At 45.9% G+C, this 15,074-nt stretch overlaps 19 non-coding genes across 19 annotated transcripts; all 19 read left to right on the top strand.

The window, feature by feature from the left end:
* Positions 1 to 582: 582 nt before the first annotated feature.
* Positions 583 to 655, top strand: TRNAN-GUU (transfer RNA asparagine (anticodon GUU)). The gene has a single exon. It is a non-coding gene; the product is annotated as a tRNA-Asn (tRNA).
* Positions 656 to 1,022: 367 nt separating this feature from the next.
* Positions 1,023 to 1,095, top strand: TRNAN-GUU (transfer RNA asparagine (anticodon GUU)). The gene has a single exon. It is a non-coding gene; the product is annotated as a tRNA-Asn (tRNA).
* A 366-nt stretch (positions 1,096 to 1,461) lies between these two features.
* TRNAN-GUU (transfer RNA asparagine (anticodon GUU)) lies at positions 1,462 to 1,534 on the top strand. Its single transcript has one exon. It is a non-coding gene; the product is annotated as a tRNA-Asn (tRNA).
* Positions 1,535 to 2,195: 661 nt separating this feature from the next.
* Positions 2,196 to 2,268, top strand: TRNAN-GUU (transfer RNA asparagine (anticodon GUU)). The gene has a single exon. It is a non-coding gene; the product is annotated as a tRNA-Asn (tRNA).
* A 1,391-nt stretch (positions 2,269 to 3,659) lies between these two features.
* Positions 3,660 to 3,732, top strand: TRNAN-GUU (transfer RNA asparagine (anticodon GUU)). Its single transcript has one exon. It is a non-coding gene; the product is annotated as a tRNA-Asn (tRNA).
* A 1,831-nt stretch (positions 3,733 to 5,563) lies between these two features.
* TRNAN-GUU (transfer RNA asparagine (anticodon GUU)) lies at positions 5,564 to 5,636 on the top strand. The gene has a single exon. It is a non-coding gene; the product is annotated as a tRNA-Asn (tRNA).
* Positions 5,637 to 6,882: 1,246 nt separating this feature from the next.
* TRNAN-GUU (transfer RNA asparagine (anticodon GUU)) lies at positions 6,883 to 6,955 on the top strand. Its single transcript has one exon. It is a non-coding gene; the product is annotated as a tRNA-Asn (tRNA).
* A 220-nt stretch (positions 6,956 to 7,175) lies between these two features.
* On the top strand, positions 7,176 to 7,248 carry TRNAN-GUU (transfer RNA asparagine (anticodon GUU)). The gene has a single exon. It is a non-coding gene; the product is annotated as a tRNA-Asn (tRNA).
* Positions 7,249 to 7,322: 74 nt separating this feature from the next.
* TRNAN-GUU (transfer RNA asparagine (anticodon GUU)) lies at positions 7,323 to 7,395 on the top strand. The gene has a single exon. It is a non-coding gene; the product is annotated as a tRNA-Asn (tRNA).
* A 74-nt stretch (positions 7,396 to 7,469) lies between these two features.
* On the top strand, positions 7,470 to 7,542 carry TRNAN-GUU (transfer RNA asparagine (anticodon GUU)). The gene has a single exon. It is a non-coding gene; the product is annotated as a tRNA-Asn (tRNA).
* A 1,392-nt stretch (positions 7,543 to 8,934) lies between these two features.
* On the top strand, positions 8,935 to 9,007 carry TRNAN-GUU (transfer RNA asparagine (anticodon GUU)). Its single transcript has one exon. It is a non-coding gene; the product is annotated as a tRNA-Asn (tRNA).
* A 366-nt stretch (positions 9,008 to 9,373) lies between these two features.
* TRNAN-GUU (transfer RNA asparagine (anticodon GUU)) lies at positions 9,374 to 9,446 on the top strand. Its single transcript has one exon. It is a non-coding gene; the product is annotated as a tRNA-Asn (tRNA).
* Positions 9,447 to 10,544: 1,098 nt separating this feature from the next.
* On the top strand, positions 10,545 to 10,617 carry TRNAN-GUU (transfer RNA asparagine (anticodon GUU)). The gene has a single exon. It is a non-coding gene; the product is annotated as a tRNA-Asn (tRNA).
* Positions 10,618 to 10,983: 366 nt separating this feature from the next.
* TRNAN-GUU (transfer RNA asparagine (anticodon GUU)) lies at positions 10,984 to 11,056 on the top strand. The gene has a single exon. It is a non-coding gene; the product is annotated as a tRNA-Asn (tRNA).
* Positions 11,057 to 12,154: 1,098 nt separating this feature from the next.
* Positions 12,155 to 12,227, top strand: TRNAN-GUU (transfer RNA asparagine (anticodon GUU)). Its single transcript has one exon. It is a non-coding gene; the product is annotated as a tRNA-Asn (tRNA).
* Positions 12,228 to 12,886: 659 nt separating this feature from the next.
* TRNAN-GUU (transfer RNA asparagine (anticodon GUU)) lies at positions 12,887 to 12,959 on the top strand. The gene has a single exon. It is a non-coding gene; the product is annotated as a tRNA-Asn (tRNA).
* A 366-nt stretch (positions 12,960 to 13,325) lies between these two features.
* On the top strand, positions 13,326 to 13,398 carry TRNAN-GUU (transfer RNA asparagine (anticodon GUU)). Its single transcript has one exon. It is a non-coding gene; the product is annotated as a tRNA-Asn (tRNA).
* Positions 13,399 to 14,496: 1,098 nt separating this feature from the next.
* Positions 14,497 to 14,569, top strand: TRNAN-GUU (transfer RNA asparagine (anticodon GUU)). Its single transcript has one exon. It is a non-coding gene; the product is annotated as a tRNA-Asn (tRNA).
* Positions 14,570 to 14,935: 366 nt separating this feature from the next.
* On the top strand, positions 14,936 to 15,008 carry TRNAN-GUU (transfer RNA asparagine (anticodon GUU)). The gene has a single exon. It is a non-coding gene; the product is annotated as a tRNA-Asn (tRNA).
* The last annotated feature ends 66 nt before the right edge of the window (positions 15,009 to 15,074 follow it).

Raw genomic sequence — 15,074 nt, 5'->3', positions numbered from 1 at the left:
GTGGCGCAATGGTTAGCGCGTTCGTCTGTTAACCGAAAGGTTGGTGGTTCGAGACCATCCGGGAGCGGTGTTGTGAGGTCTCAGATGTGACGTAAAAAGTCAAAGTTTTTCCACAATACCTGACGAACATTTAATCTTTGGGCTTCCGTGGCGCAATGGTTAGCGCGTTCGGCAGTTAACTGAAAGGTTGGTGGTTCGAGACCATCCGGGAGCGGTGTTGTGAGGTCTCAGATGTGACGTAAAAAGTCAAAGTTTTTCCACAATACCTGACGACCATTTAATTTTTGAGCTTCCGTGGCGCAATGGTTAGCGCGTTTGGCTGTTAACCGAAAGGTTGGTGGTTCGAGCACATCCGGGAGCGGTGTTGTGAGGTCTCAGATGTGACGTAAAAAGTCACAGTTTTTCCACAATACCTGACGACCATTTCATTTCTGAGCTTCCGTGGCGCAATGGTTAGCGCGTTCGGCTGTTAACCGAAAGGTTGGTGGTTCGAGCCCATCCGTGAGCGGTGTTGTGAGGTCTCAGATGTGACGTAAAAAGTCAAAGTTTTTCCACAATACCTGACGAACATTTAATCTTTGGGCTTCCGTGGCGCAATGGTTAGCGCGTTCGGCTGTTAACCGAAAGGTTGGTGGTTCGAGCCCACCCGGGAGCGGTGTTGTGAAATCTCACATGTAACGTAAAAATCCAAAGTTTTTCCACAATACCTGACGAACATTTAATCGTTGGGCTTCCGTTGCGCAATGGTTAACGCCGTCGGCTGTTAACCGAAAGGTTGGTGGTTCGAGCCCATCCGGGAGCGGTAATGTGAGGTCTTAGATGTAACGTAAAATTCAGAGTTTTTTAAAAATACCTGACGAACATTTAATCTTTGGGCTTCCGTGGCGCAATGGTTAGCGCGTTCGGCAGTTAACTGAAAGGTTGGTGGTTCGAGACCATCCGGGAGCGGTGTTGTGAGGTCTCAGATGTGACGTAAAAAGTCAAAGTTTTTCCACAATACCTGACGACCATTTCATTTCTGAGCTTCCGTGGCGCAATGGTTAGCGCGTTCGGCTGTTAACCGAAAGGTTGGTGGTTCGAGCCCACCCGGGAGCGGTGTTGTGAGATCTCACATGTAACGTAAAAATCCAAAGTTTTTCCACAATACCTGACGAACATTTAATCTTTGGGCTTCCGTTGCGCAATGGTTAACGCCGTCGGCTGTTAACCGAAAGGTTGGTGGTTCGAGCCCATCCGGGAGCGGTGTTGTGAGGTCTTAGATGTAACGTAAAATTCAGAGTTTTTTAAAAATAACTGACGAACATTTAAATTTTGGGCTTCCGTGGCGCAATGTTTAGAGCGTTCAGCTGTTATTCAAAAGGTTTGTGGTTCGAGCCCATCCGGGAGCGGTAATGTGAGGTCTTAGATGTAACGTAAAATTCAGAGTTTTTTAAAAATTCCTGACGAACATTTAATCTTTGGGCTTCCGTGGCGCAATGGTTAGCGCGTTCGGCTGTTAACCGAAAGGTTGGTGGTTCGAGCCCACCCGGGAGCGGTGTTGTGAGCTCTCACATGTAATGTAAAAAGCCAAAGTGTTTCCACAATAGCCGACGACCATTTAATTTTTGGGCTTCCGTGGCGCAATGGTTAGCGCGTTCGGCTGTTAACCGAAAGGTTGGTGGTTCGAGCCCATCCGTGAGCGGTGTTGTGAGATCTCAGATGTGACGTAAAAAGTCAAATTTTTTCCACAATACCTGACGAACATTTAATCTTTGGGCTTCCGTTGCGCAATGGTTAACGCCGTCGGCTGTTAACCGAAAGGTTGGTGGTTCGAGCCCATCCGTGAGCGGTGTTGTGAGATCTCAGATGTGACGTAAAAAGTCAAATTTTTTCCACAATACCTGACGAACATTTAATCTTTGGGCTTCCGTTGCGCAATGGTTAACGCCGTCGGCTGTTAACCGAAAGGCTGGTGGTTCGAGCCCATCCGGGAGCTGTGTTGTGAGGTCTTAGATGTAACGTAAAATTCAGAGTTTTTTAAAAATAACTGACGAACATTTAATTTTTGGGCTTCCGTTGCGCAATGGTTAGAGCGTTCAGCTGTTATTCAAAAGGTTTGTGGTTCGAGCCCATCCAGGAGCGGTGTTGTGAAGTCTCAGATGTGACGTAAAAAGTCAAAGTTTCTCCACAATACCTGACGAACATTTAATCTTTGGGCTTCCGTGGCGCAATGGTTAGCGCGTTCGGCTGTTAACCGAAAGGTTGGTGGTTCGAGCCCACCCGGGAGCGGTGTTGTGAGATCTCACATGTAACGTAAAAATCCAAAGTTTTTCCACAATACCTGACGAACATTTAATCTTAGGGCTTCCGTTGCGCAATGGTTAACGCCGTCGGCTGTTAACCGAAAGGTTGGTGGTTAGAGCCCATCCGGGAGCGGTGTTGTGAGGTCTTAGATGTAACGTAAAATTCAGAGTTTTTTAAAAATAACTGACGAACATTTAATTTTTGGGCTTTCGTGGCGCAATGGTTAGCGCGTTCGGCTGTTAACCGAAAGGTTGGTGGTTCGAGCCCATCCGGGAGCGGTAATGTGAGGTCTTAGATGTAACGTAAAATTCAGAGTTTTTTAAAAATACCTGACGAACATTTAATCTTTGGGCTTTCGTGGCGCAATGGTTAGCGCGTTCGGCTGTTAACCGAAAGGTTGGTGGTTCGAGCCCACCCGGGAGCGGTGTTGAGAGCTCACATGTAACGTAAAAAGCCAAAGTGTTTCCACAATAGCCGACGACCATTTAATTTTTGGGCTTCCGTGGCGCAATGGTTAGCGCGTTCAGCTGTTATTCAAAAGGTTTGTGGTTCAAGCCCATCCAGGAGCGGTGTTGTGAAGTCTCAGATGTGACGTAAAAAGTCAAAGTTTTTCCACAATACCTGACGAACATTTAATCTTTGGGCTTCCGTGGCGCAATGGTTAACGCCGTCGGCTGTTAACCGAAAGGTTCGTGGTTCGAGCCCACATGGGAGCGGTGTTGTGAAATCTCACATGTAACCTAAAAATCCAAAGTTTTTCCACAATACCTGACGAACATTTAATCTTTGGGCTTCCGTTGCGCAATGGTTAACGCCGTCGGCTGTTAACCGAAAGGTTGGTGGTTCGAGCCCATCCGGGAGCTGTGTTGTGAGGTCTTAGATGTAACGTAAAATTCAGAGTTTTTTAAAAATAACTGACGAACATTTAATTTTTGGGCTTCCGTGGCGCAATGGTTAGAGCGTTCAGCTGTTATTCAAAAGGTTTGTGGTTCGAGCCCATCCAGGAGCGGTGTTGTGAAGTCTCAGATGTGACGTAAAAAGTCAAAGTTTTTCCACAATACCTGACGAACATTTAATCTTTGGGCTTCCGTTGCACAATGGTTAACGCCGTCGGCTGTTAACCGAAAGGTTGGTGGTTCGAGCCCATCCGGGAGCGGTGTTGTGAGGCCTTAGATGTAACGTAAAATTCAGAGTTTTTTAAAAATAACTGACGAACATTTAATTTTTGGTCTTCCGTGGCGCAATGGTTAGAGCGTTCAGATGTTATTCAAAAGGTTTGTGGTTCGAGCCCATCCGGGAGCTGTGTTGTGAAGTCTCAGATGTGACGTAAAAAGTCAAAGTTTTTCCACAATACCTGACGAACATTTAATCTTTGGGCTTCCGTGGCGCAATGGTTAGCGCGTTCGGCTGTTAACCGAAAGGTTGGTGGTTCGAGCCCACCCGGGAGCGGTGTTGAGAGCTCACATGTAACGTAAAAAGCCAAAGTGTTTCCACAATAGCCGACGACCATTTAATTTTTGGGCTTCCGTGGCGCAATGGTTAGCGCGTTCAGCTGTTATTCAAAAGGTTTGTGGTTCAAGCCCATCCAGGAGCGGTGTTGTGAAGTCTCAGATGTGACGTAAAAAGTCAAAGTTTTTCCACAATACCTGACGAACATTTAATCTTTGGGCTTCCGTGGCGCAATGGTTAACGCCGTCGGCTGTTAACCGAAAGGTTCGTGGTTCGAGCCCACATGGGAGCGGTGTTGTGAAATCTCACATGTAACCTAAAAATCCAAAGTTTTTCCACAATACCTGACGAACATTTAATCTTTGGGCTTCCGTTGCGCAATGGTTAACGCCGTCGGCTGTTAACCGAAAGGTTGGTGGTTCGAGCCCATCCGGGAGCTGTGTTGTGAGGTCTTAGATGTAACGTAAAATTCAGAGTTTTTTAAAAATAACTGACGAACATTTAATTTTTGGGCTTCCGTGGCGCAATGGTTAGAGCGTTCAGCTGTTATTCAAAAGGTTTGTGGTTCGAGCCCATCCAGGAGCGGTGTTGTGAAGTCTCAGATGTGACGTAAAAAGTCAAAGTTTTTCCACAATACCTGACGAACATTTAATCTTTGGGCTTCCGTTGCACAATGGTTAACGCCGTCGGCTGTTAACCGAAAGGTTGGTGGTTCGAGCCCATCCGGGAGCGGTGTTGTGAGGCCTTAGATGTAACGTAAAATTCAGAGTTTTTTAAAAATAACTGACGAACATTTAATTTTTGGTCTTCCGTGGCGCAATGGTTAGAGCGTTCAGATGTTATTCAAAAGGTTTGTGGTTCGAGCCCATCCGGGAGCTGTGTTGTGAAGTCTCAGATGTGACGTAAAAAGTCAAAGTTTTTCCACAATACCTGACGAACATTTAATCTTTGGGCTTCCGTGGCGCAATGGTTAGCGCGTTCGGCTGTTAACCGAAAGGTTGGTGGTTCGAGCCCACCCGGGAGTGGTGTTGTGAGATCTCAAATGTAACGTAAAAATCCAAAGTTTTTCCACAATACCTGACGAACATCTAATCTTTGGGCTTCCGTTGCGCAATGGTTAACGCCGTCGGCTGTTAACCGAAAGGTTGGTGGTTCGAGCCCATCCGGGAGCGGTGTTGTGAGGTCTTAGATGTAACGTAAAATTCAGAGTTTTTTAAAAATAACTGACGAACATTTAAATTTTGGGCTTCCGTGGCGCAATGGTTAGCGCGTCGGCTGTTAACCGAAAGGTTGGTGGTTCGAGCCCACCCGGGAGCGGTGTTGTGAGCTCTCACATGTAATGTAAAAAGCCAAAGTGTTTCCACAATAGCCGACGACCATTTAATTTTTGGGCTTCCGTGGCGCAATGGTTAGCGCGTTCGGCTGTTAACCGAAAGGTTGGTGGTTCGAGCCCATCCGTGAGCGGTGTTGTGAGATCTCAGATGTGACGTAAAAAGTCAAAGTTTTTCCACAATACCTGACGAACATTTAATGTTTGGGCTTCCGTTGCGCAATGGTTAACGCCGTCGGCTGTTAACCGAAAGGTTGGTGGTTCGAGCCCATCCGGGAGCGGTGTTGTGAGGCCTTAGATGTAACGTAAAATTCAGATTTTTTTAAAAATAACTGACGAACATTTAATTTTTGGTCTTCCGTGGCGCAATGGTTAGAGCGTTCAGATGTTATTCAAAAGGTTTGTGGTTCGAGCCCATCCGGGAGCGGTGTTGTGAAGTCTCAGATTTGACGTAAAAAGTCAAAGTTTTTCCACAATACTTGACGAACATTTAATCTTTGGGCTTCCGTGGCGCAATGGTTAGCGCGTTCGGCTGTTAACCGAAAGGTTGGTGGTTCGAGCCCACCCGGGAGCGGTGTTGTGAGATCTCACATGTAACGTAAAAATCCAAAGTTTTTCCACAATACCTGACGAACATTTAATCTTTGGGCTTCCTATGCGCAATGGTTAACGCCGTCGGCTGTTAACCGAAAGGTTGGTGGTTCGAGCCCATCCGGGAGCGGTGTTGTGAGGTCTTAGATGTAACGTAAAATTCAGAGTTTTTTAAAAATAACTGACGAACATTTAATTTTTGGGCTTCCGTGGCGCAATGGTTAGAGCGTTCAGCTGTTATTCAAAAGGTTTGTGGTTCGAGCCCATCCAGGAGCGGTGTTGTGAAGTCTCAGATGTGACGTAAAAAGTCAAAGTTTTTCCACAATACCTGACGAACATTTAATCTTTGGGCTTCCGTGGCGCAATGGTTAGCGCGTTCGGCTGTTAACCGAAAGGTTGGTGGTTCGAGCCCACCCGGGAGTGGTGTTGTGAGATCTCAAATGTAACGTAAAAATCCAAAGTTTTTCCACAATACCTGACGAACATTTAATCTTTGGGCTTCCGTTGCGCAATGGTTAACGCCGTCGGCTGTTAACCGAAAGGTTGGTGGTTCGAGCCCATCCGGGAGCGGTGTTGTGAGGTCTTAGATGTAACGTAAAATTCAGAGTTTTTTAAAAATAACTGACGAACATTTAAATTTTGGGCTTCCGTGGCGCAATGGTTAGCGCGTCGGCTGTTAACCGAAAGGTTGGTGGTTCGAGCCCACCCGGGAGCGGTGTTGTGAGCTCTCACATGTAATGTAAAAAGCCAAAGTGTTTCCACAATAGCCGACGACCATTTAATTTTTGGGCTTCCGTGGCGCAATGGTTAGCGCGTTCGGCTGTTAACCGAAAGGTTGGTGGTTCGAGCCCATCCGTGAGCGGTGTTGTGAGATCTCAGATGTGACGTAAAAAGTCAAAGTTTTTCCACAATACCTGACGAACATTTAATGTTTGGGCTTCCGTTGCGCAATGGTTAACGCCGTCGGCTGTTAACCGAAAGGTTGGTGGTTCGAGCCCATCCGGGAGCGGTGTTGTGAGGCCTTAGATGTAACGTAAAATTCAGATTTTTTTAAAAATAACTGACGAACATTTAATTTTTGGTCTTCCGTGGCGCAATGGTTAGAGCGTTCAGATGTTATTCAAAAGGTTTGTGGTTCGAGCCCATCCGGGAGCGGTGTTGTGAAGTCTCAGATTTGACGTAAAAAGTCAAAGTTTTTCCACAATACTTGACGAACATTTAATCTTTGGGCTTCCGTGGCGCAATGGTTAGCGCGTTCGGCTGTTAACCGAAAGGTTGGTGGTTCGAGCCCACCCGGGAGCGGTGTTGTGAGATCTCACATGTAACGTAAAAATCCAAAGTTTTTCCACAATACCTGACGAACATTTAATCTTTGGGCTTCCGTTGCGCAATGGTTAACGCCGTCGGCTGTTAACCGAAAGGTTGGTGGTTCGAGCCCATCCGGGAGCGGTGTTGTGAGGTCTTAGATGTAACGTAAAATTCAGAGTTTTTTAAAAATTCCTGACGAACATTTAATCTTTGGGCTTCCGTGGCGCAATGGTTAGCGCGTTCGGCTGTTAACCGAAAGGTTGGTGGTTCGAGCCCACCCGGGAGCGGTGTTGTGAGCTCTCACATGTAACGTAAAAAGCCAAAGTGTTTCCACAATAGCCGACGACCATTTAATTTTTGGGCTTCCGTGGCGCAATGGTTAGCGCGTTCGGCTGTTAACCGAAAGGTTGGTGGTTCGAGCCCACCCGGGAGCGGTGTTGTGAGCTCTCACATGTAACGTAAAAAGCCAAAGTGTTTCCACAATAGCCGACGACCATTTAATTTTTGGGCTTCCGTGGCGCAATGGTTAGCGCGTTCGGCTGTTAACCGAAAGGTTGGTGGTTCGAGCCCACCCGGGAGCGGTGTTGTGAGATCTCACATGTAACGTAAAAATCCAAAGTTTTTCCACAATACCTGACGAACATTTAATCTTTGGGCTTCCGTTGCGCAATGGTTAACGCCGTCGGCTGTTAACCGAAAGGTTGGTGGTTCGAGCCCATCCGGGAGCGGTGTTGTGAGGTCTTAGATGTAACGTAAAAATCAGAGTTTTTTAAAAATAACTGACGAACATTTAATTTTTGGGCTTCCGTGGCGCAATGTTTAGAGCGTTCAGCTGTTATTCAAAAGGTTTGTGGTTCGAGCCCATCCGGGAGCGGTGTTGTGAAGTCTCAGATGTGACGTAAAAAGTCAAAGTTTTTCCACAATACCTGACGAACATTTAATTTTTGGGCTTCCGTGAAGCAATGGTTAACGCCGTCGGCTGTTAACCGAAAGGTTGGTGGTTCGAGCCCATCCGGGAGCTGTGTTGTGAGGTCTTAGATGTAACGTAAAATTCAGAGTTTTTTAAGAATAACTGACGAACATTTAATTTTTGGGCTTCCGTGGCGCAATGTTTAGAGCGTTCAGCTGTTATTCAAAAGGTTTGTGGTTCGAGCCCATCCGGGAGCGGTGTTGTGAAGTCTCAGATGTGACGTAAAAAGTCAAAGTTTTTCCACAATACCTGACGAACATTTAATTTTTGGGCTTCCGTGAAGCAATGGTTAACGCCGTCGGCTGTTAACCGAAAGGTTGGTGGTTCGAGCCCATCCGGGAGCTGTGTTGTGAGGTCTTAGATGTAACGTAAAATTCAGAGTTTTTTAAGAATAACTGACGAACATTTAATTTTTGGGCTTCCGTGGCGCAATGGTTAGAGCGTTCAGCTGTTATTCAAAAGGTTTGTGGTTCGAGCCCATCCGGGAGCGGTGTTGTGAAGTCTCAGATGTGACGTAAAAAGTCAAAGTTTTTCCACAATACCTGACGAACATTTAATCTTTGGGCTTCCGTTGCACAATGGTTAACGCCGTCGGCTGTTAACCGAAAGGTTGGTGGTTCGAGCCCATCCGGGAGCGGTGTTGTGAGGTCTTAGATGTAACGTAAAATTCAGAGTTTTTTAAAAATAACTGACGAACATTTAATTTTTGGTCTTCCGTGGCGCAATGGTTAGAGCGTTCAGATGTTATTCAAAAGGTTTGTGGTTCGAGCCCATCCGGGAGCTGTGTTGTGAGGTCTTAGATGTAACGTAAAATTCAGAGTTTTTTAAAAATAACTGACGAACATTTAATTTTTGGGCTTCCGTTGCGCAATGGTTAGAGCGTTCAGCTGTTATTCAAAAGGTTTGTGGTTCGAGCCCATCCAGGAGCGGTGTTGTGAAGTCTCAGATGTGACGTAAAAAGTCAAAGTTTTTCCACAATACCTGACGAACATTTAATCTTTGGGCTTCCGTGGCGCAATGGTTAGCGCGTTCGGCTGTTAACCGAAAGGTTGGTGGTTCGAGCCCACCCGGGAGCGGTGTTGTGAGATCTCACATGTAACGTAAAAATCCAAAGTTTTTCCACAATACCTGACGAACATTTAATCTTAGGGCTTCCGTTGCGCAATGGTTAACGCCGTCGGCTGTTAACCGAAAGGTTGGTGGTTAGAGCCCATCCGGGAGCGGTGTTGTGAGGTCTTAGATGTAACGTAAAATTCAGAGTTTTTTAAAAATAACTGACGAACATTTAATTTTTGGGCTTTCGTGGCGCAATGGTTAGCGCGTTCGGCTGTTAACCGAAAGGTTGGTGGTTCGAGCCCATCCGGGAGCGGTAATGTGAGGTCTTAGATGTAACGTAAAATTCAGAGTTTTTTAAAAATACCTGACGAACATTTAATCTTTGGGCTTCCGTGGCGCAATGGTTAGCGCGTTCGGCTGTTAACCGAAAGGTTGGTGGTTCGAGCCCACCCGGGAGCGGTGTTGAGAGCTCACATGTAACGTAAAAAACCAAAGTGTTTCCACAATAGCCGACGACCATTTAATTTTTGGGCTTCCGTGGCGCAATGGTTAGCGCGTTCAGCTGTTATTCAAAAGGTTTGTGGTTCAAGCCCATCCAGGAGCGGTGTTGTGAAGTCTCAGATGTGACGTAAAAAGTCAAAGTTTTTCCACAATACCTGACGAACATTTAATCTTTGGGCTTCCGTGGCGCAATGGTTAACGCCGTCGGCTGTTAACCGAAAGGTTCGTGGTTCGAGCCCACCCGGGAGCGGTGTTGTGAAATCTCACATGTAACCTAAAAATCCAAAGTTTTTCCACAATACCTGACGAACATTTAATCTTTGGGCTTCCGTTGCGCAATGGTTAACGCCGTCGGCTGTTAACCGAAAGGTTGGTGGTTCGAGCCCATCCGGGAGCTGTGTTGTGAGGTCTTAGATGTAACGTAAAATTCAGAGTTTTTTAAAAATAACTGACGAACATTTAATTTTTGGGCTTCCGTGGCGCAATGGTTAGAGCGTTCAGCTGTTATTCAAAAGGTTTGTGGTTCGAGCCCATCCGGGAGCGGTGTTGTGAAGTCTCAGATGTGACGTAAAAAGTCAAAGTTTTTCCACAATACCTGACGAACATTTAATCTTTGGGCTTCCGTTGCACAATGGTTAACGCCGTCGGCTGTTAACCGAAAGGTTGGTGGTTCGAGCCCATCCGGGAGCGGTGTTGTGAGGTCTTAGATGTAACGTAAAATTCAGAGTTTTTTAAAAATAACTGACGAACATTTAATTTTTGGTCTTCCGTGGCGCAATGGTTAGAGCGTTCAGATGTTATTCAAAAGGTTTGTGGTTCGAGCCCATCCGGGAGCTGTGTTGTGAGGTCTTAGATGTAACGTAAAATTCAGAGTTTTTTAAAAATAACTGACGAACATTTAATTTTTGGGCTTCCGTTGCGCAATGGTTAGAGCGTTCAGCTGTTATTCAAAAGGTTTGTGGTTCGAGCCCATCCAGGAGCGGTGTTGTGAAGTCTCAGATGTGACGTAAAAAGTCAAAGTTTTTCCACAATACCTGACGAACATTTAATCTTTGGGCTTCCGTGGCGCAATGGTTAGCGCGTTCGGCTGTTAACCGAAAGGTTGGTGGTTCGAGCCCACCCGGGAGCGGTGTTGTGAGATCTCACATGTAACGTAAAAATCCAAAGTTTTTCCACAATACCTGACGAACATTTAATCTTAGGGCTTCCGTTGCGCAATGGTTAACGCCGTCGGCTGTTAACCGAAAGGTTGGTGGTTAGAGCCCATCCGGGAGCGGTGTTGTGAGGTCTTAGATGTAACGTAAAATTCAGAGTTTTTTAAAAATAACTGACGAACATTTAATTTTTGGGCTTTCGTGGCGCAATGGTTAGCGCGTTCGGCTGTTAACCGAAAGGTTGGTGGTTCGAGCCCATCCGGGAGCGGTAATGTGAGGTCTTAGATGTAACGTAAAATTCAGAGTTTTTTAAAAATACCTGACGAACATTTAATCTTTGGGCTTCCGTGGCGCAATGGTTAGCGCGTTCGGCTGTTAACCGAAAGGTTGGTGGTTCGAGCCCACCCGGGAGCGGTGTTGAGAGCTCACATGTAACGTAAAAAGCCAAAGTGTTTCCACAATAGCCGACGACCATTTAATTTTTGGGCTTCCGTGGCGCAATGGTTAGCGCGTTCAGCTGTTATTCAAAAGGTTTGTGGTTCAAGCCCATCCAGGAGCGGTGTTGTGAAGTCTCAGATGTGACGTAAAAAGTCAAAGTTTTTCCACAATACCTGACGAACATTTAATCTTTGGGCTTCCGTGGCGCAATGGTTAACGCCGTCGGCTGTTAACCGAAAGGTTCGTGGTTCGAGCCCACCCGGGAGCGGTGTTGTGAAATCTCACATGTAACCTAAAAATCCAAAGTTTTTCCACAATACCTGACGAACATTTAATCTTTGGGCTTCCGTTGCGCAATGGTTAACGCCGTCGGCTGTTAACCGAAAGGTTGGTGGTTCGAGCCCATCCGGGAGCTGTGTTGTGAGGTCTTAGATGTAACGTAAAATTCAGAGTTTTTTAAAAATAACTGACGAACATTTAATTTTTGGGCTTCCGTGGCGCAATGGTTAGAGCGTTCAGCTGTTATTCAAAAGGTTTGTGGTTCGAGCCCATCCGGGAGCGGTGTTGTGAAGTCTCAGATGTGACGTAAAAAGTCAAAGTTTTTCCACAATACCTGACGAACATTTAATCTTTGGGCTTCCGTTGCACAATTTTTAACGCCGTCGGCTGTTAACCGAAAGGTTGGTGGTTCGAGCCCATCCGGGAGCGGTGTTGTGAGGTCTTAGATGTAACGTAAAATTCAGAGTTTTTTAAAAATAACTGACGAACATTTAATTTTTGGTCTTCCGTGGCGCAATGGTTAGAGCGTTCAGATGTTATTCAAAAGGTTTGTGGTTCGAGCCCATCCGGGAGCTGTGTTGTGAGGTCTTAGATGTAACGTAAAATTCAGAGTTTTTTAAAAATAACTGACGAACATTTAATTTTTGGGCTTCCGTTGCGCAATGGTTAGAGCGTTCAGCTGTTATTCAAAAGGTTTGTGGTTCGAGCCCATCCAGGAGCGGTGTTGTGAAGTCTCAGATGTGACGTAAAAAGTCAAAGTTTTTCCACAATACCTGACGAACATTTAATCTTTGGGCTTCCGTGGCGCAATGGTTAGCGCGTTCGGCTGTTAACCGAAAGGTTGGTGGTTCGAGCCCACCCGGGAGCGGTGTTGTGAGATCTCACATGTAACGTAAAAATCCAAAGTTTTTCCACAATACCTGACGAACATTTAATCTTAGGGCTTCCGTTGCGCAATGGTTAACGCCGTCGGCTGTTAACCGAAAGGTTGGTGGTTAGAGCCCATCCGGGAGCGGTGTTGTGAGGTCTTAGATGTAACGTAAAATTCAGAGTTTTTTAAAAATAACTGACGAACATTTAATTTTTGGGCTTCCGTTGCACAATGGTTAACGCCGTCGGCTGTTAACCGAAAGGTTGGTGGTTCGAGCCCATCCGGGAGCGGTGTTGTGAGGTCTTAGATGTAACGTAAAATTCAGAGTTTTTTAAAAATAACTGACGAACATTTAATTTTTGGTCTTCCGTGGCGCAATGGTTAGAGCGTTCAGATGTTATTCAAAAGGTTTGTGGTTCGAGCCCATCCGGGAGCTGTGTTGTGAGGTCTTAGATGTAACGTAAAATTCAGAGTTTTTTAAAAATAACTGACGAACATTTAATTTTTGGGCTTCCGTTGCGCAATGGTTAGAGCGTTCAGCTGTTATTCAAAAGGTTTGTGGTTCGAGCCCATCCAGGAGCGGTGTTGTGAAGTCTCAGATGTGACGTAAAAAGTCAAAGTTTTTCCACAATACCTGACGAACATTTAATCTTTGGGCTTCCGTGGCGCAATGGTTAGCGCGTTCGGCTGTTAACCGAAAGGTTGGTGGTTCGAGCCCACCCGGGAGCGGTGTTGTGAGATCTCACATGTAACGTAAAAATCCAAAGTTTTTCCACAATACCTGACGAACATTTAATCTTAGGGCTTCCGTTGCGCAATGGTTAACGCCGTCGGCTGTTAACCGAAAGGTTGGTGGTTAGAGCCCATCCGGGAGCGGTGTTGTGAGGTCTTAGATGTAACGTAAAATTCAGAGTTTTTTAAAAATAACTGACGAACATTTAATTTTTGGGCTTTCGTGGCGCAATGGTTAGCGCGTTCGGCTGTTAACCGAAAGGTTGGTGGTTCGAGCCCATCCGGGAGCGGTAATGTGAGGTCTTAGATGTAACGTAAAATTCAGAGTTTTTTAAAAATACCTGACGAACATTTAATCTTTGGGCTTCCGTGGCGCAATGGTTAGCGCGTTCGGCTGTTAACCGAAAGGTTGGTGGTTCGAGCCCACCCGGGAGCGGTGTTGAGAGCTCACATGTAACGTAAAAAACCAAAGTGTTTCCACAATAGCCGACGACCATTTAATTTTTGGGCTTCCGTGGCGCAATGGTTAGCGCGTTCAGCTGTTATTCAAAAGGTTTGTGGTTCAAGCCCATCCAGGAGCGGTGTTGTGAAGTCTCAGATGTGACGTAAAAAGTCAAAGTTTTTCCACAATACCTGACGAACATTTAATCTTTGGGCTTCCGTGGCGCAATGGTTAACGCCGTCGGCTGTTAACCGAAAGGTTCGTGGTTCGAGCCCACCCGGGAGCGGTGTTGTGAAATCTCACATGTAACCTAAAAATCCAAAGTTTTTCCACAATACCTGACGAACATTTAATCTTTGGGCTTCCGTTGCGCAATGGTTAACGCCGTCGGCTGTTAACCGAAAGGTTGGTGGTTCGAGCCCATCCGGGAGCTGTGTTGTGAGGTCTTAGATGTAACGTAAAATTCAGAGTTTTTTAAAAATAACTGACGAACATTTAATTTTTGGGCTTCCGTGGCGCAATGGTTAGAGCGTTCAGCTGTTATTCAAAAGGTTTGTGGTTCGAGCCCATCCGGGAGCGGTGTTGTGAAGTCTCAGATGTGACGTAAAAAGTCAAAGTTTTTCCACAATACCTGACGAACATTTAATCTTTGGGCTTCCGTTGCACAATGGTTAACGCCGTCGGCTGTTAACCGAAAGGTTGGTGGTTCGAGCCCATCCGGGAGCGGTGTTGTGAGGTCTTAGATGTAACGTAAAATTCAGAGTTTTTTAAAAATAACTGACGAACATTTAATTTTTGGTCTTCCGTGGCGCAATGGTTAGAGCGTTCAGATGTTATTCAAAAGGTTTGTGGTTCGAGCCCATCCGGGAGCTGTGTTGTGAGGTCTTAGATGTAACGTAAAATTCAGAGTTTTTTAAAAATAACTGACGAACATTTAATTTTTGGGCTTCCGTTGCGCAATGGTTAGAGCGTTCAGCTGTTATTCAAAAGGTTTGTGGTTCGAGCCCATCCAGGAGCGGTGTTGTGAAGTCTCAGATGTGACGTAAAAAGTCAAAGTTTTTCCACAATACCTGACGAACATTTAATCTTTGGGCTTCCGTGGCGCAATGGTTAGCGCGTTCGGCTGTTAACCGAAAGGTTGGTGGTTCGAGCCCACCCGGGAGCGGTGTTGTGAGATCTCACATGTAACGTAAAAATCCAAAGTTTTTCCACAATACCTGACGAACATTTAATCTTAGGGCTTCCGTTGCGCAATGGTTAACGCCGTCGGCTGTTAACCGAAAGGTTGGTGGTTAGAGCCCATCCGGGAGCGGTGTTGTGAGGTCTTAGATGTAACGTAAAATTCAGAGTTTTTTAAAAATAACTGACGAACATTTAATTTTTGGGCTTTCGTGGCGCAATGGTTAGCGCGTTCGGCTGTTAACCGAAAGGTTGGTGGTTCGAGCCCATCCGGGAGCGGTAATGTGAGGTCTTAGATGTAACGTAAAATTCAGAGTTTTTTAAAAATACCTGACGAACATTTAATCTTTGGGCTTCCGTGGCGCAATGGTTAGCGCGTTCGGCTGTTAACCGAAAGGTTGGTGGTTCGAGCCCACCCGGGAGCGGTGTTGAGAGCTCACATGTAACGTAAAAAGCCAAAGTGTTTCCACAATAGCCGACGACCATTTAAT

This window comes from Phalangium opilio, unplaced genomic scaffold (assembly GCF_054372755.1).
Source record: "Phalangium opilio isolate 3A_F unplaced genomic scaffold, DU_Popi_V2 ptg000352l_1, whole genome shotgun sequence".
In the NCBI taxonomy this organism is placed as follows: Eukaryota; Metazoa; Arthropoda; class Arachnida; order Opiliones; family Phalangiidae; genus Phalangium; species Phalangium opilio.
The sequence above is the reverse complement of the archived record's forward strand: the minus strand, read 5'-3'. Positions and strand labels throughout refer to the sequence as shown.